Here is a 26424-nt window from a genome sequence, read left to right as displayed (position 1 = left end):
GACTTAAACATAATTCAAGTCCTCTCTCTTTCTCTCTCTCAATCCTGGCCTGTCTTTTTCTCTCCTCTCCCTCTCCTGTTACAACGCCCCCGCCCAGCCCCCCATGTTCCCTCTCTCCTCCTCCTTGGCCAAGTGACACTGAACTGATTTGAGTGCAGTGAAAGGTCTGTATAGCAAGGCGAGGTGTGATCTCCCTCTTTCCTGCACACAACTCTAACTTATTCAGTATCTGTACCAACCTGAATACACACGTCTTTACACGCTGTGTATGGAACTCTGTACATACGGTTGTATTTTACCTGTGTACTATGTGACCTTTTATCACCTTTTTATTTTATATTTGTATCTCTTATTTCGTTCCTTGCCGCGATGCACTGTGACAACAAAGTCATTCCCCCACGGGGACAAGAGTGTTGACCTTGACCTGTCCTTTACTTTGATACCTTATCCCTCTGTCTGGTCCCCCGCTCTCTCTCTCTCCATATTGCTGTCAATCTTTATCTCACACTCTCTTCTCTACCTCTACCACCCATAGCCGTAGCCAGGGTTTAGAAATTAGGGAGGTCCATTTATTTATATCTATTTTTTTTTTATTTTTTTATTATTATTTTTTTTTATTATGCAACTGGCTAGCCATTATCTAGAGATCAACTTAAGGCCAGTCACTCACAAAGTAATTCACAGGATGTGGGGGCACTTACAGGTGAGTAAATCTGGATTTAGTATCACCAGGCGTGCAGAAAAAACCGTGAATGAAATCTACTGTAAGTACTAACTGCATTCTGTTTTATGGCAATAACATTCAGGTTTGTGGGATATGATCCTGAAAAATAAGAGAAAGAAGAAAGTCATGCTAGAAGTCAGATGATTGAAAGGGGCTGGCGTGAGCTGGGAAGTGTATTTTTTTTTATCATTGATCGTTGCGATCGATGTGAAATCATTGTCGGATCAAAGTAGGATTGATGTCATATAGTCCTTACCTTTACTAGGAGGTATCCCAAAATGAATATTGCAATTGTCTGATTGCGATTTCCAGTATTGATGTCCATCCGGTCGCTGACATGAAATGGCACAAAATATGGATCAAGTGTGCTGAACGCGTTCCAAGTAAAGGTGCTCGGATGAACCGTTTGACTTGCACAGGTCCAAATTCTACGCTCGGATCATATAAGGTTTCAAAGGGTAGGACTAGGTGATACTGCCACCTAGCAGGATTCGGCCGGCATTGCACTCTTGAGGTCTCAGAATGAGTTCCAATGGTAACACAGAGGTCTGTGAGAGTTATTAAAAATGAAAAGAATATTACGTTTTCGGCGTTCAACAGTTGGCGAGCCAACACGTAATATTACGTGATTGGCGCTGAAAGTGTTAAGGGGATGTTGTTCATGAAGCTTGCTATTCAGCAATAACTAGCTTGACATTTTGAAATGACTTCATACGTTTCTTAACTCAAACACGGCACAGGCTTGTCACTGCTGTTCTGTCTGTCACCAGGCTAGCGCGCGCAATCTTTGAACAAGTAACGTTAGTTCAAAGCAAAGCCGCCTGTATGTCCCCTGGGCAGAAGCGACCAAGTAGTGCTGCAGCTATGCCGGGGGGAGTACCGTTGCCAAACATCAGACATTAGGGGACATCAACTCCCGACTGTACATTTATATTGTGACCTTTCTATGATATTTTCTTTTTGAATATGACTTTTTTCCTAATTACCGAGGTCCGGACCTCGTGACCTCATAGCTGGCTACAGTCCTGCTACCACCCACACTGTCTGTCTGTCTGTCTGTCTGTCTGTCTGTCTGTCTGTCTGTCTGTCTGTCTGTCTGTCTGTCTGTCTGTCTGTCTGTCTGTCTGTCTGTCTGTCTGTCTGTCTGTCTGTCTGTCTGTCTGTCTGTCTGTCTGTCTGTCTGTCTGTCTGTCTGTCTGTCTGTCTGTCTGTCTGTCTGTCTGTCTGTCTGTCTGTCTGTCTGTCTGTCTGTCTGTCTGTCTGTCTGCCTGCCTGCCTGCCTGCCTGCCTGCCTGCCTGCCTGCCTGCCTGCCTGCCTGCCTGCCTGCCTGCCTGCCTGCCTGCCTGCCTGCCTGCCTGCCTGTCTGTCTGTCTGTCTGTCTGTCTGTCTGTCTGTCTGTCTGTCTGTCTGTCTGTCTGTCTGTCTGTCTGTCTGTCTGTCTGTCTGTCTGTCTGTCTGTCTGTCTGTCTGTCTGTCTGTCTGTCTGTCTGTCTGTCTGTCTGTCTGTCTGTCTGTCTGTCTGTCTGTCTGTCTGTCTGTCTGTATGTCTGTCTGTCTGTCTGTCTGTCTGTCTGTCTGTCTGTCTGTCTGTCTGTCTGTCTGTCTGTCTGTCTGTCTGTCTGTCTGTCTGTCTGTCTGTCTGTCTGTCTGTCTGTCTGTCTGTCTGTCTGCCTGCCTGCCTGCCTGCCTGCCTGTCTGTCTGTCTGTCTGTCTGTCTGTCTGTCTGCCTGCCTGCCTGCCTGCCTGCCTGCCTGCCTGCCTGCCTGCCTGCCTGCCTGCCTGCCTGCCTGCCTGCCTGCCTGCCTGCCTGTCTGTCTGTCTGTCTGTCTGTCTGTCTGTCTGTCTGTCTGTCTGTCTGTCTGTCTGTCTGTCTGTCTGTCTGTCTGTCTGTCTGTCTGTCTGTCTGTCTGTCTGTCTGTCTGTCTGTCTGTCTGTCTGTCTGTCTGTCTGTCTGTCTGTCTGTCTGTCTGTCTGTCTGTCTGTCTGTCTGTCTGTCTGTCTGTCTGTCTGTCTGTCTGTCTGTCTGTCTGTCTGTCTGTCTGTCTGTCTGTCTGTCTGTCTGTCTGTCTGTCTGTCTGTCTGTCTGTCTGTCTGTCTGTCTGTCTGTCTGTCTGTCTGTCTGTCTGTCTGTCTGTCTGTCTGCCTGCCTGCCTGCCTGCCTGTCTGTCTGTCTGTCTGTCTGTCTGTCTGTCTGTCTGTCTGTTTGTCTGTCTGCCTCTCTCTCTCTCTCATTCTCTCTCTCTCTCTCTCGCTCTCTCACCCTTCACCTTTCTCACCCTCTCTACATCTTACCCCCCCTCTGTCTCCCTCTTCTACTCACTAGGATCCCAAAGTGCTACAGGGTTAAAACATAGTTAAAAAAGCTAACAGTCAAAGGCCTTTTGAAACAGGTAGGTTTTCAGTCCTGCTTTAAAAGAGTCCAGGCTCTGTGGTGCCCTCAGCTGGATGGGGAGGCTGTTCCACAGGCGTGGTGCAGCCGTGCAGAAGGCTCGGTCACCCATGGTGCAGAGCCGGGTATTGGGGACCTGAAGGAGCAGGCTACCTGCAGATCTGAGGGTGCGGGTGGAGGATTGTGGAGTGATGAATTCCTGAAGGTAGAGGGGTGTGTGTCCGTTTATGCAGTTATGGGTGAGCATCAGGATTATGTAGTTGATCCGGGATGAGACGGGGAGCCAGTGTAGTGAGTGGAGGATGGGGGTTATGTGCTCCTGTTTACGGACTCTCCTCAGGATCCTGGCTCTGTCCCCTCTCTCTCTTCCTCTCTTACTAACCATGATTCAGATGCAATAGAGAGCCCATGCTACCAGTCTGATGCAGAATCAATAGGACAAGCGTCTCTCCAAATAGGGCTTTAGCTTTTATTGAGCTCAGTTGAAGAACGCTCTCTCTCTCTCTCCTCTCATTCTCTCTCTATATCTCTCTATCCATCTTTATCTCTCTTTCTCCTCTCATTCTCTCTCTCTCTCTTTCTCCTCTCATTCTCTCTTTCTTCCTCCCTCGCTCTCCCTCGCTCTATTGTCCTACCTATGTTGGCAAAGCAGAAAATATTGTATTTACATACATACATATGGCGTCGTTAGCCCTGGGCTTCCGGGGCTTTAGCCCCGGATGTTTTTCTCCTAGCCCCGGATCTAAATCAAATCAAATCAAATAAAATTTATTTATAGGGCCCGACAACACACGTTAATGTCCCCATGGGCCGACTAAGCATCTAAGCATCCCCATTGTCTGTGCTGAATGTTTGTTAGTGTTTGGTATTTTTCTTTGGTTTTTAGTACTTTTAAACATCGATTTTTAGCAAGTATTAGTTTTCATTTGATCCTATATAATTTTTTCATTCACCGATTTTTTTTAGTCTCTTGAAAGGCGCATTATAAATCAAATGCAGTATTATTATTATTATCATCCAGGAGGGAAAAGACACTTTGGATAGTAGGGACTGCATCTCTGCCTGTCCTGGCCAGGAAACACTTTGCAACTGTGGTCTCCTCTGGCAGTAGTTGGATATTGTAATGTGTGGCGAGGGGTTGCAGCAATTCCACTGAGAGAAACTGGTCTGAGGCTGGATAACATGCCTGTATGCCTCTCATACGTTGTTCTCCAACTCATGAGAACCTGCTCTCAAGCTCTTGCAGCATTCTGTCGAGGACTGGATAGAACAGTCTCTGTCTCAGCTGATCTCCTGAGCTGAGGTCTGAGCTTGTGCCACAAGATGACTCAACTACATACTCGTCAATCCTTTTCTGCTTCCTCCTTTGGCTGGTAGTATGTTCCTCAATCCCAAGGCCATTACATATGGCCTTTGTCCTGGCATACATGTCCACTGCCATCTATGAGGTGTGATAACCTTTGAGTGTGTCCTGCACTGTGCTTTTAAATAGTACAGACAGGTATTGAAGATGTGCACTTTAACACAGCAGCACCTGGAGCCATCCATACCCATGTCCTGTGTCCACTGACAAAGACATGCTCATGATACTGTGATAAACTATAATAAGCTTTAATCAAACCCTGGTTCATTTCCTCAGATAGTCCGGTTGGTTTGGGGTGGTGTGAAAGCTCATTCACACTTGCAAGTGAACCCTGCTGCGGTTCATTTGAGATGTGAATGCAAGGCGGACCAAAGGCAGGAAAAGACCCCAAAATCGAATTTTTTTTTATGAGAAGACAGGGCCCGGTGTTTCAAAACACTACACACAATTAGCACAACCACACACACAATTATCAGAACACCTCAGATCCTTTGCTAAATTAAACACAAACTATACACTAATTTATAAAAACTACATTGTGTTACCATATGAAACACACATTTCATATGACTTAATTCTGTTTGAACCAGTTACACACTGCTGTGCTTAACCTAAAACACATTTAGCAATTCTACTTCTCAGTGATTAGAGTATTGTAAGTGAAGTACACAGAGAATGTGCAAATATACAATAAATTCACCAAACACTACACAAGACCAATGCTGTAGACTGATGAAAATATAATTTATTTATCTCCATATACCCAAATCAATGATGCAGACTGATGAAAAAAGTTAATTCTCTCCATATACCCAAATCAATGATGCAGACTGATGAAAATATAAATGTTCTCTCCATATAACCAAATCAGTCAACATTTCAACATGGAGAATCACAACAAAACATGTCCCAGTTTTCATGCTACTACAGTGTGCATAACACAGTAAGCTCAGCAAATATCAGGCAAACATAAAATACTGTATCCAGTACAGGTTAAAATTACAGTAAAACAAAAACAAAAATAGAAACAATTTAAATAGAGTACAGAAAATACTAGACATTATCTCTTTGCCTACCTGGATCTGGCAAGAGATTATTTTGTTGTGATTCTTCATGTTGGGTATATGGAGAGAAAATTTATATTTTCATCAGTCTGCATCATTGGTTGTCTTGTGTAGTGTTTGGTGAATGTATTGTATATTTTCACGTTCTCTGTGTACAGTACTTCACTCTCCTTCCATTTTGGTTGAAGGCAGGTGAACTCACCTGCTGCATTTTTATAGTGCTTAAACCTGATTGGTGTATCTACAATTAAGCAATGGTGTGTTTGTGCATCTGATTGCTGTGTTTAACCAATTGGCTCATATGTGTGGTAATTTGACATTCTATGTGTAATGTAATGCAAGTGTGTTTAGTGTTTTGCAAATCACTGTGTATTGTTTTGCAAAAAGTGTGAGGCTGACTTTGTGCTTATAGGGGTGCAAATCTGGGCCTATGTTTTGCTCCTTGAGTGTAAGGTTTTGATAATTGTGTAATACTTTTGATTTGAGTGTTTATGCAATCGAAGAAAACTGTAAAGACTAGAGATTAACTGTTTATTTCTTTTGTACATAGGCTGTGCATAATGTTTGTTTGTTTATTTGCTTATGTGTATGATTCTTAACTGTGTTTTTATTTTGTTATTGGTGTATATGTGTGTATGTATGTATATGTATATATGTATATATGTATGTATGTATGTATGTATGTATGTATGTATGTATGTATGTATGTATGTATGTATGTATGTATGTATGTATGTATGTATGTATGTATGTATGTATGTATGTATGTATGTATGTATGTATGTATGTATGTATGTATGTATGTGAGGTTTTTGTCCTTTGCTCACTTACTCGCTCTGTTCCTTTAAGCCTACTCGCTCTGGTTCCATTTGTTTTCTGTTAATCATTTCATTCCCCTATTCACACGCTTCTTCCCAGAGACGTCGTTGATTGGTTCTCCCCCGTCCACACGCTTATCAATCACATCCCTCAGCTGTCACTGCTTGTCAATTAAGCATTCCCGTATTATTTATACCCCGTTTCCCCATTCAAGTTTTGTTGGATCGTTTTGATATTTCAGTTGCATTCGCCGTTCCTGCTGCCTGCTGTTGTTTCCCTGTGCTTTGCCTCCAGGATATTCAAGAAGCATTCCTCTTGGACACCCTTTCCCCGTGGCGACGCGCTCGCTCCGTTCTGTTCCAACGCTCTTTACGCACAACGCCTGGGTGAGTTTTTTATGACTGTCTTTGATCCAATTCCGTTTTTCGTGTGTTTATATAACACTGAAGATTTCCAGCTTTTTATCAGACAGTCACTCACCCAGCGTTTAGCCTTTTTTGGATTGTTTCATTGGGATAATATTTTGGCCTAACATCTCCCACTGTGTGTTTACACACCGAAGATATTATCACATTGGATTTGTATTTTTGGGACTTCGCTCACAGTGTTTATTTTGCACCGAAGATATCTATCACTTGGGATTGTGTTTGGAACGTTACTCACAGTGTGTATTTACACAGAAGATTCAGTCACTTGGATAACTCTGTTTTCGGGTACAAGTCACCTCTCCTGTTCACCTGCTCTGTTCCACCTGCACAATGAGTTAACTCGCTCCCTCTCTCTCTCTCGGTCCCGCAACCACCTCGGAGATTCTGCCGAGAGAAGTCTGCAGAGCGGCTCTGACGTCAGCGTCTGCTTCCCCTGACTACCATCCCGGGAGAAGCTGCAGAGCAGCAACATTCATCCTTGCTTGTATTCCGGTCTTTGTTTGAACTCTTCCAAGTCTGTGCTGTTTATTTAGTCTTAATAAACAAGCCCTTGTTTTTGGCAACTCTGAATCCTACTCTCTTGTGTCGTTGCGTTTGGGGTCGGTGTCAAACCATAACAATGTATGTATGTATGTATGTATGTATGTATGTATGTATGTATGTATGTATGTATGTATGTATGTATGTATGTATGTATGTATGTATGTATGTATGTATGTATGTATGTATGTATGTATGTATGTATGTATGTATGTATGTATGTATGTATGTATGTATGTATGTATGTATGTATGTATGTATGTATGTATGTATGTATGTATGTATGTATGTATGTATGTATGTATGTATGTATGTATGTATGTATGTATGTATATGTGTATATATGTATATTTGTATCCTTGTTGGGGCCTCTTGGACCATATCAATGTTTTATCTGGCTAAATAAAGGTTAAATAAATAAATAAGAAACTGATGATTTGGTCCTGTTAACTTTGAATTTTCTATGGGGACTGCCCAGATCCCTCTCGTGGACCTGGACCTCACTTTAAAAAACTCAAATCTAGTTATTCAGTATTCGTGTCTGAAGCCCCCAATGTTTTCTAACCCTAAAAACGCCCCTGAGGTAGAGCAGTCGTCTGGCATATCCGGAGGTTCCTGGTTCGATTCCTCGCTCCTCCCGGGCAGCGTGTCGATGTGTCCTTGAGCAAGACACTTAACCCCTAATTGCTCCCGATGAGCAGGTTGGCACCTTGCATAGTTGCCTCCGCTGTGTGTGAATGTGTGAGTGAATGGGTAAAATGTGAGGTCAAATTGTTTGGATCAAAGCGCTATATAAAAAAGCAGCCATTTACCATCTCCTGTTAGGGATTCTACCCACAGCTTCCTGATGATAATGATGATCCAGCGACTCCACCATGTGACGTGAAAACTGTAAGAAACACATTAAATTTCTTGAGTCGGAATGACAAGCTCTGAGGACTGAAGATATGTTGCTGAAAGAAAAAAGGGAATAGAATTGGACTGAATGAGATTAGACTACAAAACAATGACACAACGGTTCATATTCTCACTGGTTTACCAACATAAGCACTACTGATGGCAGTTTTTTATTTTGTAGCTCCTATCTCAAACCTAAGTCTGGCCTAACATTATGTCACCAGTTATGCTAGCTTTAATTAAGCTTGGAATTAATTAGTCCTTTGACTGTTTGACATATTATTTTGGCATTGCGTCCACCACTGTTTCAAAGCTTTCCACTTTATTAGTGTGATGTGTTGTAGACTGGAGCCAAGTCTAGTTATGTGGCATGGCAGGGAAATCATTAAGACAATCTCCTCCATATGCATTTAGGAACAGTAACTTTGTTTTGAAATATTGATAGAGAAACCAATTAACTTATATAAAATAAAATGGTTAGCCAGTGCTCAACATACAAGTCACACAATACAATGAAAAATGTAATTGCTATTTGCCCACACGGTTCCATTTGTTCCCTATCCAATGGATGGGGAGACCACACAAGTGAAGCGTTCACAGAGGAGGTCATGTCTCATCTTGTTTGCTCCAGGGGACCTGGTTTTGACAGACAGAGACGTCAGAGTCCATTATTTCTTACCAAGCTGAGGTAAAGATTACAGCAGTTAGATGGTGTGGACTTGGAGAGCATGCTTACCATCTTAGGAAACACATCATATGACAAGAGTCACAGGAGTTATCCGTTAAGAAACACATCACATGACAAGAGTCACAGGAGTTCTCCATCAAGAAACACATCACATGACACATTATTGCTAAGAAAACACTGTCCCATAGGTTTAGCTGGTGTTGACAGAGATAATGATCTTGTGCTCTTAATGTTTCTGAATCTGTTGTTTCACTGGATCCTGTAACAGATGTAGGGTCATGTAACTCATTACAGATGTGCTCATGTAACTCATTACAGATGTGCTCATGTAACTCATTACAGATGTGCTCATGTAACGCATTACAGATGTGGTCATGTAACTCATTACAGATGTAACTCATTACAGATGTGCTCATGTAACTCATTACAGATGTAACTCATTACAGATGTGCTCATGTAACTCATTACAGATGTAACTCATTACAGATGTGCTCATGTAACTCATTACAGATGTAACTCATTACAGATGTAACTCATTACAGATGTGGTCATCATGTAACTCATTACAGATGTGCTCATGTAACTCATTACAGATGTGCTCATGTAACTTATTACAGATGTGCTCATGTAACTCATTACAGATGTGGTCATCATGTAACTCATTACAGATGTGCTCATGTAACTCATTACAGATGTGCTTATGTAACTCATTACAGATGTGCTCATGTAACTCATTACAGATGTGGTCATGTAACTCATTACAGATGTGCTCATGTAACTCATTACAGATGTGCTCATGTAACTCATTACAGATGTGCTCATGTAACTCATTACATATGTGTCAATCCTGACTACTCAATTTACTAAAGCTATAAAACAATGCAAGATAGTATACATTTGCTAAATTGCAGTGGCCATATAAGTAGCAGTACGACAGGTTATGTATATAACCTAGTTATATGAATACTGGCTAAGCGTCCCGCTCTTAAGCCATACCGAGATATACCTCATCTCATGTACCTATTGTACTCCATCAACGAATAAAAAACCAAATACACCCACCACCTGCTAGGCCCCGCCCCTTTAGTGGCGTACTATAAAGTACTAGGCGTGGTCACCACTCACTCTTCCTCGGAAAAAATCGTTTCCAGGAAAAGATTCCCCAAGGGAACTCAGGGCACGCTAAGAGCGGGACGCTTAGCCAGTACTCATATAACTAGGTTATGTATATAACGTCGTTATATATCGTACTTGCATCGCGTCCCGCTCTTAAGCCATACCGAGATATGGGGTAGAGCGGACGCGAGGCCCGACAGATGCACCCCCTGAGGACCTGTAAGCCCACATCAAGGGGGAAGGGGAGTCCCGTCACCCCATCCTTCCTAATGAAGAGGGGGCGCAGTCAACTCCACCCGAGTGCGAACAAGAGGGAACTAGAACCCCTTGAACACACAGCACAGGCGGAACCACGTGTGACACAACACACTGTGGCCCATACCCACACACCCCTGCTACCCCACCAAAGGACGGGAAGCAGGAGAGGCCACAGACCTCAGAACCGCCTGGGAGACAGAACCCCCGGTCATGTCCATGAGGTAAAACCTTACGAAGGGACCCGGGGAGGATGTCCTCCACCGAGGCCCCACCCAGCAGAGCGGCAGAGGCCGCCACCCCACGAGTGGAGTGCGCCCTGACACCCCCAGGGGGAGCCAGCCCGGCCAACGTGTAGCAGAGGGCAATGCCCTCGCACAACCAATGGGACAGGCGCTGTTTCGATAGTGCCTTACCGGCACAAGAACCACCGTAACAGACAAAAAGCTGATCGGTAGCCCTGAGGCCCTGAGTACGGCTGAGGTAAATCCCCAAAGCACGGACCGGACATGACAGGTGAAGGCCCGCCTCCAACTCACTAGCGTGAGGAGGCGGATGAAACGCCTGAACCACAATACCCCTGGAGCGGAAGGAACTCTGGATATTTTTAGGCACGAAGGCAGGATTAGGCCGCAGAGTGGCACCGCAATCGGAACGAAAAGACAGACACTCTGGTTGTACCGAGAGAGCACAAAGCTCACCCACGCGTTTAGCGGAGGTGACGGCCAGCAAGAACGCAGTCTTGAACGACAGCTGTCCCAACGGCGCTTGCTCAAGAGGCTCAAACGGGGCCAAGGACAACCGACCGAGGACCAATTGAAGATCCCAACTCGGAGCCAAAGAGCGTTTTACCGGCTTAACGCGTCGAGCGCCAAGCAGGAAACGCTTCACAAGAGGGTGGCTGAACAAAACATCACCCTCAAATCCCTCATGATAAGAGGATATAGCTGCTGCATATACCCTCACCGTCGAAGCCGACAGTCTATCAAGGAGAGACTGAAGGTAGACAAGGACAGCATCCAGGGGGCAGGACACCGGGTCCCTGCCCCCCGCCTTACACCACTCTTGGAACATACGCCATCTGCCCGCGTAAAGCGCGACAGTGGAGGGAGCATGCGCATTCCGGATGGTATCAACCACAGAAGGGTCCATCCGCTCCAGATTTACCCTCTCACCAGCCACACCATCAGACGTTGGCCAAACACCGGGTACTGAAACAGCGACCCGTGTGCTTGAGAGAGGGCCATCGCCGACCAAGGAATAAGCCATGGCGGAGCTACCAGTAGCTGGATCAGGACTGGGAACCACACTGCCGTGCCCCGGTCCGGCGCGACCAGGATCACCGTCCTGCGCTCCCTCCGTATCCGCTCCAACAGCTGACTCAACAGCTGTAGAGGAGGAAAGGCGCACAGAAGGCCGGGCGGCCATGGAAACATCGAGAAGGCATCCACCACCAAGGGGGGTTGATCTGCCCGACTGACCGAGAACCACAAGGGGCACTTGTGAGAGCGTCGGCTCGCAAACAGATCCACTGAGGCCTCCCCGAAGCGATCCCAGATCTGTCTGACTATATCGTGGCGCAGTTCCCACTCGTCGCAACGAGGACCGCCCCGAGACATCATATCCGTGCCCACATTCTCCACACCAGGGATGTGGAGCGCCCTCAGACTGCGCAGCCTGCGAGATGCCCATAGCCAGAGTTTGACCGCCGCCCGGTGCAGGCGGATGGATCGAGTCCCACCCTGCCTGTTGATATACGCCGCTGCCGTCATACTGTCCGTTCTGACCAGAACGTGCTCGCCTACCACCAGGTGGATGAACCGTTTGAGGACCAGGAGGACCGCCCTCAATTCCAACACATTGATGTGCAGGGTAGACGGGGCAGCATGGACCGTCCAGCTGCCCCCCACTGCGTTGGTCCGACACGTCCCTCCCCAACCCGTGAGAGAAGCGTCGGTGAAGACCGTGACGTGTGGGCGCCTGCTGCCCATGGGGACCCCAATGGTGAGGATACCAGGCCTCCTCCAATGGGCGAGATCTCCCCATATCGACAAAGGAACCGTCAACCGTTTCCATTTGTCCCTCACCGAGTCTATTCCCATACTGAAGAACCACCTCTGTATCCTCCTCATGAAGAGGAGGCCAAGAGGAACCACCGTGTGAGCAGATGCCATCATACCGAGCAGGCGCATCACTTGCAGCGCCGTGACCGTCCCTCCCAGACGGAAACCCCCAAGCGCGTGTAGGATAGACACCCTCCGTTGCTCCGAGAGGGTTACAATCATGGGCCTCGACCTCAACGTCAAGCCCAAGTACTCCACCTGTTGACTGGGAAGAGGCGTACTCTTCTTCCAGTTCACAGCAAAACCCAGCCTGGTGAGGAATTCCACCACCAGCCTGGTATGAGACCTGGCAACCTCCTCCGACCGGCTGAGGAGTAGAATGTCATCGAGATAGAATAGAACCCGTATTCCCCGACGACGTAGAGGCTCCAGCGCAGTCGCTACGCACCTGGTGAATGTGCGGGGAGCCAGAGAATAGCCGAACGGCAACCTCTGGTACTCGTATGCTACGCCCTGAAACAGGAACAGTAGGAACTTCCTGTGAGGAGGGAAAATCGGGGTGTGAAAATACGCATCCTTCAGGTCTATGGAGGTGAACCAGTATCCCCTTCTAACAGCAAGCAGCAGGAGTTTGACGGTCAAAATTCTGAATGGTCTCGCCACAATCAGACAATTGAACGCGGACAGATGGGCACCAGAAAATAACGGGAGTAGACGCCTCTCTCGGGACCACGACTATAGCCTGCTTCGCCAACAGAGATCGAATCTCGTCAGCCAGGGCTGTCACTGCTTCTGACCCTGACAATAGGGTCTGCACCAAACCTGAAAACGGAGGGTGGGGTTGTGCGAACTGCAAAACAAGCCCCTCCCTCAACGTTCTCTTTATCCACCCCTCCAAATGGCATTCTTGTCGCCATATGTGATAATAATCCCACAGCGCACCCGCCGTCAACTGACTCTGGGCCGCAAGGAACAGTAGATAGGTGGCCCGGTCCCTCCCGCTGTGCGACGCACCCAAGGGGGGACCCCGACAGAAAGGGCCGGTTTGATACGGGAGAAGCTGCCATCAAACTGGTTGACACACACTCCCCCCCTGAACACCCCTCTAGCGCATGCTGAGGAGTTGTTCTACAGCTAGACATGCAAGGCGTGAGGACAGACCCAGGCTCAGACCCAGGCTCAGCCATCAACTGGGTGTCAGCCCCTGTCCCCATGAGAAGCGAAAAGTGGGGCCGCATGCGCTTCAAAGAAGGTTCGCGGCCCGTAGCCAAAGGAAAACGATCAGAGCCATGCTTCCGTGGGTAACGGAGAGAGGAGTGAACGGGGAGCAGGCTGCTTGCGGCAGAATGACGACGGCTTGTATTTACCAAGCCGAGTACACCCAAAATGGCCGATCCCTCGGCCGCCATGGCTGTCGGCCTTGTGGACCCCTGTTGACTCTCCGCCCAGGGTACCACTGGCGGGGGAAACATGGCCGCCTGTCGAGGGCCTCCCCACAATCGCTGACGAGGCCGTGCTCCAACCTCTGGCTGCATAGCGTGAGGCGGTGTGGGACCCAAATCAACAACCGCCTGCGCCTCCGCAGAACAACCAAAAAGTCCTTCTGTGGAAAAAGGAGCCGTGAAGAGAGAAAATCTATCTTCTTCCCCAAGAGGAGATTGCTCCAACCAGATATGCCTATTAACAAACGTTGATAGCATCCTAATCCTCCCCGCAGTTATAGCTTGCGATTGAGTCAAGATCTCTATAACACCACAAACATGCAAAATGTTTTCAGTGTCGGCTGGTCCCGTAGCCCCACTACCCAACACTAATGTGGACAGGAAAATAGTCAGCTGAGCCATAACACTGACCGCTGCTAAATACCACTGGACTCAGCAAAACCCCCCATGTTAGCTACCGACTGACCTTCATTAATGAACCGGGCAAGAGGAGGGAAAAGCGGCAACATCCCACGGCGGGGAACATTAGAACAGTGACCTATTTCAGCATTAGCATTATCATTAGCAGTAGCATTAGTGTTAGCAGCATGCTCCAGGATCGCCCGGAAACCGTCCACTTCAGGGGAACGTTCACCAAGCCATCCCGCCCCTGGCGCCGACACACACTTCACAGCATTACTAACACTAGCATCAATGCCTGATGACACAGGGCCTACCTGTGTGCAAGCCGGCTCGATAGCCAAACCTTGCACGCTGCTCCTCGATCTGCTGCCACAAGACGAGGGAACATCAGAATAGGCCCGATGTGTTGTTGAAACATACCCCGAAGATTCCAGGGGTAAGCAAACCTCCGGTAAGCATTCAATATTACGCAATTTCTCTAATCTTTTCATATCACTAGTTGCATAGGGCGTCTTGCATCCGCTATGATGGAAACGAAAATAGAGGAAGAGTGAGTGGTGACCACGCCTAGTACTTTATAGTACGCCACTAAAGGGGCGGGCCTGGCAGGTGGTGGGTGTATTTGGTTTTTTATTCGTTGATGGAGTACAATAGGTACATGAGATGAGGTATATCTCGGTATGGCTTAAGAGCGGGACGCGATGCAAGTACGATATATAACTACTATATAGGACTGCATGTCCACTGTTCAGGTGAAGGCAAGTTTGGTGAAACTTTTTAACTGAACTTTTTAACACGACACCAACATCACTATTGACCACGATTAGCCAACGCTGCTGCTGGTTCTGGAGCGGAACAATATCACAGTTCTTTGTAAAAGATAAATAAATAAATACAAAAAATTCTTACTTGAGACTTCCGGTTTAGCTGCAATATGTAGCGCACGCAATTGGTTACAGCTCCGCTCCCGTTATCGTTAATTTCGTTTAAAAACCTTATTTGGACAATACCAAAAGAGATTAGACCACATCGTATGTATTGATAAGACCCTCTACTAACTATATCAAAAAGACAACATGGATAAGGATAAGAGAAAGGGTGGAAGGAAACAAGACACAGCAATTCTAACGGCGCCGATTGAAACACGCTCAAGGAAAATAACAGGCGACGCTGTGGCAGATCCGTTGGGGACAAGCCCCGACGCGGGGAATATAGAGGAGAATACACAGGGACCAAGGACAACTGGCCCCGAGATGGAGACAATAGATGATAACATAACAGGAACATCAGAAAAAAGTACCGTGAAGGAAAAAGCAGGCGATTTTGAGAAGATAATAGCAAAAACATCCATCGGATCCCTCACTGCTCCAATAACATCAACTGACACAAGCAGTTCAGTTGCACAGCCCGACTTCAACTCTCTGACTATCCTGATAAAAGAACAGATGGTCGCTTTCAAAGCACACGTAGAAGAACAGTTGGTCGCACACGCTGAACACATCGATACTAAATTCGAAGAGGTTATGAGAGCGGTCGCTTTGCAGTCCGTGCGAATCACGACAGTGGAGATTTCGGTGACAGAAAACACAAAAGCAGTCAAAGCGAACGAAGGTGGCTTGACAGAGATGGGAGAAGAGATGGAAAGAGCTAAAGAGGAATATCGGAGGGAAATAAAATTGCTTAAAAACGAAGTGATGGAGAGGCAACTAGAAACCCATCGTTACCACAGGCGGAATAACATCCGCATTGTGGGGCTTGATGAAGCAGTGAACTGCGAAGACATCAACTTTCCAAAAGAGTTATCAACGATTTTGGAAAACTCCGATCCAAACAAAGTGCCAGAAGTGGAACAAGTTTACAGAATTGGTTCCCAGGGGCAAAGTATCAACGGGCCGAGAGTCATCATTGTCACTCTGCGGAAAACTACAACAAGGGATGACATCATCAAATATGCTCGCAACCAACGTGGGAAGCTGAAGTATGGTGATAAACCAATATTTATCTACGAAGATTTGAGCAGAGAGGCCATCATCCGACGTCAACCATACAAAGATGTGATGCAAAAGCTGTACAAAGCCGGCTACAAGCCAAGGCTAGCATATCCGGCGCTGTTATCATTCTTGGGCAATAACGGCCGCAGGTCAGGTCCATATACACCCTTTGAAGCTGAGGATTTCCTGAATCAAAATGCAGCAAATAACCCAAAGCATGACGAAAATGCCGGAATCAGTTAAGCCTCTCTCTAAATATATACCAGTGTTGGAATGACTTTATTGTGTTCATCAATGAGGTCATTCCACCAGTGTTGGAATGACATTGTTGTGTTCATCAAAGTAGCAAACGATATGCAAGTCGTCTATAACAAAGTGTACTGTGTATAATACGATTCATAATACATTATAATTTCAGTCTCTGGTCTCTGAGGGGACAAATAAATATCAATGCAAAAAGATCTATCTGGAATATTCTGGGTTTATCGCTCAAATGCCCTGGGTCTCTTAGATCATTCTGGAATGTAAAATAGTCTAGGCACTAGTATATTCTACAACCTTCTAGAATATAAGGCACCATGACAACGAAGCATACAACTCTAACAATAACATTCGGTGTGCATACACATAGCAGATAATAAATTAAATGAAGTGCAATCAGTCCTTAATAATACTTTAAAATTAACCACACATAAACGTATGAGCACAGCAAGGTTATTCTAACAATTTAAGTAATCACTCCATTAAAGGCACATTGAAGCGCTAAAAGGCGCTGCTTTTCTATCTTATCTAATCAGTTAAATCGGTTCTAGTGGCTTCTCCACGTTGATAATTATTTATCTCTTATTCCTTATCTATATCTTTCCATTGATTTTTATTTTATTTAATTTTTTCTTCTCATTACTCTATATTTTTTAAATATATTTTAACTTACATTGTTCTTTTCCAATGTTCTTCACATTAAGGTGTCAATATTACTCTATATTTTTTAAATATATTTTAACTTACATTATTCTTTTCCAATGTTCTTCACATTAAGGTGTCAATATTGCTCTACAATCTTTTCCTTTTTTTCCCCCCCACACATTGGTGGAGGGTTCAAAGGAATATGTCGATAAAGGTTTATTCTCTTTTTTTTATTTTATTTTTTATTTTTATCTTTAGGTTATTTATCACAATACTTCATTACAGTAAGGGAAGGTGCAAGACCAAAAGCGACATTCTATTGCAATAGAATGGAAATGTTAGATCCTATGGCAATGAGCATAGGAAAATTAGGATTACAATGCTCAGTTTGGGCAATCCGGTGGACCATGGGAGAAAGTCAATCGCGGAGGATGTGTTCTTGGAACACAGGCATGTTCGACTTTCTGGGTGAGGGGAAAATAGGGGATTTTTATTTGTATATATATATGTTTTTAAGCTCAGCTCTCAACGGGACCTCATTAATTGGATGTGCATCTATTGTAGCTTCATACTCCAGAAACATTACCAAAAACTACACGAAAACATGCATAGACTATGGCTAGTTTGAATATAATGATATGGAACACCGGTGGGATAAACAAACAACACAAGCGCAAAAGCGTGCTTACACTGATGAAAAAAGAACATGTGGACGTGGCTCTATTAAGCGAAACGCACATTTTAGAGGGAGACATAAATACGTTAGCGGATAACATATACCATAATATTAGTCACTCTTCTTTTGCTACGAGAACTAGAGGGGTAGCCATAGTCGTCAGACGCAAATTAAATATCGAATTGAAAGGGGTATGGTCGGATGCTGAGGGGCGCATAACTATAGCTAGGATTATACACAATAACAGGAAAATTGCATTGGCAGCGGTATATGCCCCGAATTTGTACGAAGTGGGTTTCTTCACTTCACTAACAGGAGAAATGTTAAACCATCCCGAGTACTCATATATAATAGGTGCGGATTTTAATGCCATTTGGAACCCAAGGATGGACAAAACTTACCTTTCCTTCTCCAGCGAACAAAAGAATTCATCTAAAGCATTAAAAGATTGGTCGAAATCAACAGGAGTAACTGATTTATGGCGTTCACTTAACCCCATGACCCGCAAGTACTCCTGTCGTTCGGCGAGACACAACACACTATCCAGAATTGATTACGTCTTTGCATCCCCGAGAATATTTGATAAATATGAAGTGGAAATGACACCCAATGCGCTATCAGATCACTGCTACTTAATCCTGAAAGCAACATTTGGTACACTATCTACCCGGGCCCCAAGATGGCGTTTTAATTCGATGCTGCTTAACAACAAGGAATTCATTACACAAATTAAAGAAGCTCTCACAGTATTCCTACAAGATAATGCTAACTCGGTGCAAGATCCCAGAATATTATGGATGTCGGTAAAGAATATGATCAAGGATTTCTCGGATAGATTTACCTCCATATTGCGCAAAAATCAAAACACAAAACTGTCTGAAATGGAAACGCTTTACTCAACGCTTTTTAATTCTTTAAAATACAACAACTCTACTAGACTAGATAACCAAGTTAACATTCTAAAGACAGAGATCAAAGCAATGTACAGACAAAAATCGGAATTGCAAATACGCAGCACTAGACAACAGCAGTACTTCCAAGGTTCTAAACCTAGTCACCTATTAGCCATGCGACTAAGAATTAATGCAAAATTTGCAGATATAACTGCCATTAGGAAACAACAAGCTCTAGTAACAGAACCCAAAATAATAAACGATACATTCAAAGAATTCTACTCCGATTTATATAACTCAGAAACGACCTTTGATCAAGACAAATTAGACACATATCTTAATCAAATTACTCTCCCTAAACTTACGGATGAAGACGCTAAACAGTTAGAAGTACCGATCACATTAGAAGAACTCAAGAAGGCCATATCCGGAATGAAAAACGGCAAAGCTCCGGGAATTGACGGTATCCCATCAGAAATGTACATTTCTTGCTGGGACATATTTGGACCCTTATTACTAAATATGATCTTATACTCAGTCAAAGAGGGAAGCTTCATTGAACACCAAAATACCGCACTCATTTCAGTTCTTCACAAAAAAGACAAAGACCCCACTGAGTGCGGTAGTTACCGTCCTTTAAGCCTCCTCGGAACCGATGTCAAACTGTACTCTAAGATATTAGCCATCAGATTGCAAAAGCATATGACGTCTTTAGTTCATCCGGACCAAACAGGCTTCATAAAAGGTCGCCTGATCAATGATAACATAAGGCGAATACTGCACGTACTAGATACAGACAAAGAGGACATCACACCTAAGGCGATACTATCCCTGGATGCTATGAAAGCATTTGACAGGTTGGAATGGTCGTTTCTATGGGCAGTATTGGAAAGGATGGGGTTAGGAAAAGGTTTCATTGATATGATTAAAGTACTATACAAGGACCCATCGGCCAGGATTACAACAGGCACATTCATCTCCGATATCTTTCCGGTATCACGCTCAGCCAGACAAGGTTGCCCTCTTAGTCCCGGACTATTCGATCTATCATTAGAACCTTTAGCACAATTAATAAGACAATCCCAACACATAGAACCAATAGTAATCAAGGGCACACATCATAAAATTAGTTTATATGCGGACGACGTAATATTGTTCATGCAAAACCCCAACAACACATTGCCGCTTATACTCAAGTTGATAGAGAACTTTGGTGATTTATCGGGATTTAAAATAAATTGGCCTAAGTCGGCTTTTCTTCCTCTTAACACCAGTGCAAAAAAAGAGACAACCCTCCCAGGTGCGATACCCATGGTCAAACATTTCAGATGCTTGGGTGTGGAAATATTTCCCACCATAAGACAAACGGTGAAGCACAATTACACAAAAATACAGAACAAAATCAAGGACGACCTGGACAGGTGGGCAAAACTTAAAAACTCAGTACAGGCAAGGGTATCAATAGTTAAGATGGATGTATTACCAAGAATCAATTTCTTCAGCTCAATGCTTCCGTTACCTCCTCCAGAGGGCTACTGGAAAAGATTACAAACCTCCACATACAAATTTATTTGGAATAACAAACCACCTCGCATAAAAAGATCCACCGCACAGAGAAATAAAGCAGACGGTGGCATGGCAGTCCCAGATTTTTTACAATATTTTAATGCCTTCACATTAAGACCATTGAAGAAGATATGGTTTGACCCCGAGGCTTTGGTATCTTGGAGAAAATTAGAAGAAAACATAGTAGCCCCACAGAGATTGAAAGACATAGCATACACTAAACTTTCAATCAAGCATTGTGAGCGAGAATTTGGCCCAATAATAACCCATGCAATCAGGACATGGCGGGAAACACAAAGGAAATTTCCTAACCCTCAAGTATGGCATAATCACACTCCCATATTCAATAACAATGCTCTCTTAATGGGAAAACGACCTATAAGATTCCCTATATGGGAAGAAAGAGGCATACACTCATTAGGGGATATTTTTAATAACAAGGGCCTCTGTAGTTATGTCGAAATATGCATAAAGTTTAACCTCACCGAGTCCACATGGCTTTTTTACATACAGTTACGACTTTGTATGAGATCTCACGGTGTTCCATTACACATACCAATTGAACACCACAGATACCACAAATTTTTCTATGAAAGAGATACATTGGGAGGTTTTGTATCAGGTTTTTATTATCAATTACTAACGTCCTCGTATGAAACCCTTCAACTAGACAATGTCTGGAGGAGGGATATACCAGACCTGGAAAATGACTTTGATTGGCAAGGAGCCTGGGCAAATGTCCGACTTACATCAAGGAACCCGGATCATCAACAAATCAATCTGAACTATATTCACAGGACATACTTGACTCCTATAAGGCTGTGCAAAATGGGGCTTATACAAGACTCCAAATGCTCCCAATGTACAAATGGGGACGAAGGAACATTTATGCACATGTATTGGGACTGCCCACCAGTTAAGGCATTCTGGAAAGATGTGTCCCAACAATTATCAATACTCGTATTTTGGAATATACCTGTACACCCCGCGGTATTGCTATTGAATGATGTTTTTGAGTTTGCAGTGAATCCACAACTAAAAAGATTGGTTTTATCGGGTATCACAGTAGCTAAAAAACTGATCGCATCACGTTGGTTTCAACCGGAAAAAATGTGCCGGAAAGTGTGGTTTCTTACATATCTCGATGTGATATATCAAGAAATATCTACAGCAAGAATTCTGGGGCTCAATGAATCCAAAATGTCAATGTGGTTAGAAGTGGTGGAGAGAATAAAAGCTAGCCTATAATGGTGGTGTCTGGTTAGGAGTGAGGGATAATGGAGGTACTATCCAAGAGGGGGTCCGGGAGGGGGGGGTTTGAGCTGGAGCATATGTGTGTAGGGTTTTAGAAAATAGGTATTAGGGGTATATTATATACTAACATTTATATAATTGTAACTTCGCTGGATATACACTGTATACGGTTAAAATGTTATTATTGACTATTTTTGTTTTATCCTGTTTCTGTACTTGCATATATTTTAACCACCTTTACTGAAAGTTTCATTATACATTGTGTGTTGAGTACTGACTTTTAATAAGTTTTGTTTTGCAATAATAAAAAAAATAAAAAAAAAAAATAAAAAAAAAATCTTACTTTCCCTTTCAGTCCAAATGCTGAAATGCCGTCGGCAACACAGTGTTAAGGTTTGACCATGAGACTCTGGGGAGAGAGAGGAGCAGACAACTGAGCGGGTTCCAAGGGTGTTTAATGTGAAAGACCGAGTGGTCAGACAAGCGGGGGGTCGTAGACGAGGCCGGGTCCTCAGACAGTCCTAAGTCAGATCCGATCACATTTTGAAATCCATAAAGGACATAAAATAATAATGGAATTGTAATTAAAAAAAAATACTCCCACTAGGGTAACAACAAAAAAACATTCCTTCAAAGGCAGCTGGATCATCGAGGTGTGCTTTGAGGAGCTGCCTTCTGAGGTTTCAGTTTGCTGAAGGTGATGAGAGATAGACTTTTTTTTTGTTGGGAGATATTTTTTTCATTAATCTAAATTGACAATCTTTATTGTGATACTTTTATGAGCATAAACATTTATATCATCAACATTTTGTTGAAAACATGTCAAACATTTTTAAATCAAATTGATTTGCCATGAAGGCAAAACATTTTGTATTATTTCAGACTTTGTCATTTTATTTATATTGAAACATATTTTTTTATATATTGTATAGTACATTTTTCTCTAGTAATCCACTGGAAATCCACCCCTCTGGTGGGATCAAGATAATCTAGTTTTATGGGATTAAACTGATCCCAATCCTGTGTTTTCGGCTTGAACTACCCTTTTTGAAGACTGTTGTATACAATAATGTTTGTGTAATTCATCTGCACATATCATACATACATAATAGCTCTACCTGTGATTATAAACAAGCTGCGATTCACTGCGCTAGTCTACTCTGCTGCTCTTTTTATCATCATAAAACCTTTTCACACAGACGGATATGGATTGTCTTCCCCCCCCCCCTAATCTGTCGGCTTTGGGTTGTCCACACTGTACCTAGTAAGACAGTATAAGTGTTGTCCACACTGTACCTAGTAAGACAGTATAAGTGTTGTCCACACTGAACCTAGCAAGACAGTATAAGTGTTGTCCACACTGTACCTAGTAAGACAGTATACGTGTTGTCCACACTGAACCTAGCAAGACAGTATAAGTGTTGTCCACACTGTACCTAGTAAGACAGTATAAGTGTTGTCCACACTGAACCTAGTAAGACAGTATAAGTGTTGTCCACACTGAACCTAGCAAGACAGTATAAGTGTTGTCCACACTGAACCTAGTAAGACAGTATAAGTGTTGTCCACACTGAAACTAGTAAGACAGTATACGTGTTGTCCACACTGAAACTAGTAAGACAGTATAAGTGTTGTCCACACTGAAACTAGTAAGACAGTATACGTGTTGTCCACACTGAAACTAGTAAGACAGTATAAGTGTTGTCCACACTGAACCTAGTAAGTCAGTATAATTGTTGTCCACACTGAACCTAGTAAGACAGTATAAGTGTTGTCCACACTGAACCTAGTAAGACAGTATAAGTGTTGTCCACACTGAAACTAGTAAGTCAGTATAATTGTTGTCCACACTGAAACTAGTAAGACAGTATAAGTGTTGTCCACACTGAACCTAGTAAGCCAGTATAAGTGTCGTCCACACTGAACCTAGTAAGACAGTATAAGTGTTGTCCACACTGAACCTACTGTAGCAAGACAGTATAAGTGTTGTCCACACTGAAACTAGTAAGACAGTAAAAGTGTTGTCCACACTGAACCTACTGTAGCAAGACAGTATAAGTGTTGTCCACACTGAAACTAGTAAGACAGTATAAGTGTTGTCCACACTGAACCTACTGTAGCAAGACAGTATAAGTGAGTGCATGCAGACAGAAGGTTGTTAAATTGCTCCGTTCTCCACTTGATATAATTAATCAAATGTCCAATCGAACAAATGTTCTTTTTCTTAAAATCTTAAATATATGAATTCTGAATCTGTTTTTGTCCTATCCACTATCCGTTCACTAATGCTTTGCAAGTTGCAAACAAAGTCTTGGCTTTCAGAATATTTCGTTTTTATCATTCAATTCAGATGATAATACAACTTTGACACAAATTCATGATGACAAGCGGAGGACAGAGCAACTTAATACCCGCAACACTGGGCTGTTTCTCCCCTGCTCCCCATCTCCTCTCCTCCCCTCCTCCCCTCCTCCTCCTCCCCTGCTCCTCTCCTCTCCTTCGCTCCTCCTCCTCCTCCCCTCCTCCTCCTCCCCTGCTCCTCTCCTCTCCTTCGCTCCTCCTCCTCCTCCCATCCTCCTCCTCCCCTGCTCCTCTCCTCTCCTTCGCTCCTCCTCCTCCTCCCATCCTCCTCCCCTGCTCCTCTCCTCCAATCCTCCTCTCCTCTCCTTCGCTCCTCCTCCTCCTCTCTTCTCCTCTCCTCCCCTCCTCCTCCTCCCCTGCTCCCCTCTCCTTTACTACAGGTGTCCCGAAACAAAGTCACGGCTGAATGACACGTCTGTAACACATGAGTCTTTAGGCTGAACATGTTCATCTTTTTCAACGCCCAACTTTCTTCCGTGCAACTTTCTGACAGCTGATCCGAGAAGAAACATATAATCCTTGTCCTCTACTTTAGTTTAGCCTAATCAATACGATCAATGGATTCACGTGAACAATAAATAGTAAAGACTGTTGAACACATTATGAGAGGGGCAGCCCTGCTGAGCGATGGATTCCACTGATCAGGTGAAACAAATGGGGAGACAGGAACGGCACGGGACATGGAAATGTAGGGTTTGTGAAATAACATCTAACGATGATCTTGTATCTTCGTTTGGGAAATATTAGTAATCATTTTTGGAAAGTAGTGCTTCGATCAGCGATGTATCTCGGCTGCTCCCCTACATTCTCAAAAGCCTAGAGAAAGCTTGTCTTAACTTCATCATCAAGTTATGCATGTCATAGTTTTCATCGTGTGCCGTGGCTTTTGTTGTGGCGATCCTGTCAACGCTGCGATTCGGGAACTCCCTGGATTCTGTCAGACGTTGAGCCTCTCATGGTCGAGCAGCGCTTCAAATCACAATAAAATCAACTGCGACGGTAGAACGGTTGACAGATCTGTGTGCTACTGTAAATCTGTTGCTGCATGTACAGTATACTTGGTAATAGTATGCATGGCTTCCCTGCTTCAGTGTGGTGGCTCCTTGCTCATCTTTCTTCATTTACAGGGAGGTCCTTTGCACAACATGGGCACTTTATTTCAATGACACCTGGACCATAACAGCTGCAATACAGATCCATCAGGTGAGACCAGAGAAATGGGTGTAAATCCTGAATCCATCAGTTTCTACCAGGAGTGTGAGCGGCAATGCTGCATTTCATGGGAGCAGCTCTCACCAAGCCCTGTGGTGTATTGCAGCGGCTCCTAACACAACCCCATCCTTCCAGACCATAACACAACCCCATCCTTCCAGACCACCACCCACAGCTCCTAACACAACCCCATCCTTCTAGACCACCACCCACAGCTCCTAATACAACCCCATCCTTCCAGACCATAATACACAGCTCCTAACACAACCCCCTCATTCTAGACCACCACCCACAGCTCCCAACACAACCCCATCCTTCCAGACCACAACACAACCCCATACTTCTAGACCACCACCCACAGCTCCTAATACAACCCCATCCTTCCAGACCATAATACACAGCTCCTAATACAACCCCATCCTTCCAGACCATAATACACAGCTCCTAACACAACCCCATCCTTCCAGACCATAATACACAGCTCCTAACACAACCCCATACTTCTAGACCACCACCCACAGCTCCTAATACAACCCCATCCTTCCAGACCATAATACACAGCTCCTAATACAACCCCATCCTTCCAGACCATAATACACAGCTCCTAACACAACCCCATCCTTCCAGACCACAACACAACCCCATCCTTCCAGACCACCACCCATGTCTTCAACTGAGGGTAATTTAGTCTTACACTGTCCGTTACGGTTCACTAACATGAAGTGACACTTACCCTTCCAGTGACGCCAAAACAATGTTTAGCCAGTAGACTCCAAAGCTGAATATTCATCACACATACAGATTCCGTCACTTTGTACCCTGCAGGCTTCCGTAGGCTTTCAAAGACTCGCCAGAGAAAGATGAGGGGAGGTTAATCATTTTAGATGTCTGGATAATGTCAATAATGTGTAATACATCAAGTTGTGTCATATAGCATTCAATGCACTTGAAATTAACCCTCTAAAGCCTACATAGACAAAATGTTTGCCTGGACAAAGTTATATTTTAGCCAATTCTGAGCTTATTCTTTGGGTCAGTATCAAGTGCTATACATTTTATGATTCAGGGTTACCTATCCTTTATTTCTGGTGCAGTGTAAAGTCAGCATCATACATTACCTTTGTGTGAGCATACAATATTTTACATGTTTTTCTAACATGGATAGTTCTATTTATGTGTCTTCAACCTTCAGCCAGTGAGAACTTTTCCTCTGTGAGTGACATCAATTTTTGTTCGATATTGTTCTGGGCGTTTTTTTTAGACAATGTGAAAATATATACATTTTCGTGTATGTAGACCAATATCTCCCTGAAATGTACCCCCCTCCACCCCCCCCCCCCCCCCCCCCACACACACACACACACACACGCACGC

Source organism: Notolepis coatsorum (assembly GCF_963971535.1).
Source record: "Notolepis coatsorum genome assembly, chromosome: 16".
NCBI classification, from domain to species: domain Eukaryota; kingdom Metazoa; phylum Chordata; class Actinopteri; order Aulopiformes; family Paralepididae; genus Notolepis; species Notolepis coatsorum.
The sequence above is the reverse complement of the archived record's forward strand: the minus strand, read 5'-3'. Positions refer to the sequence as shown.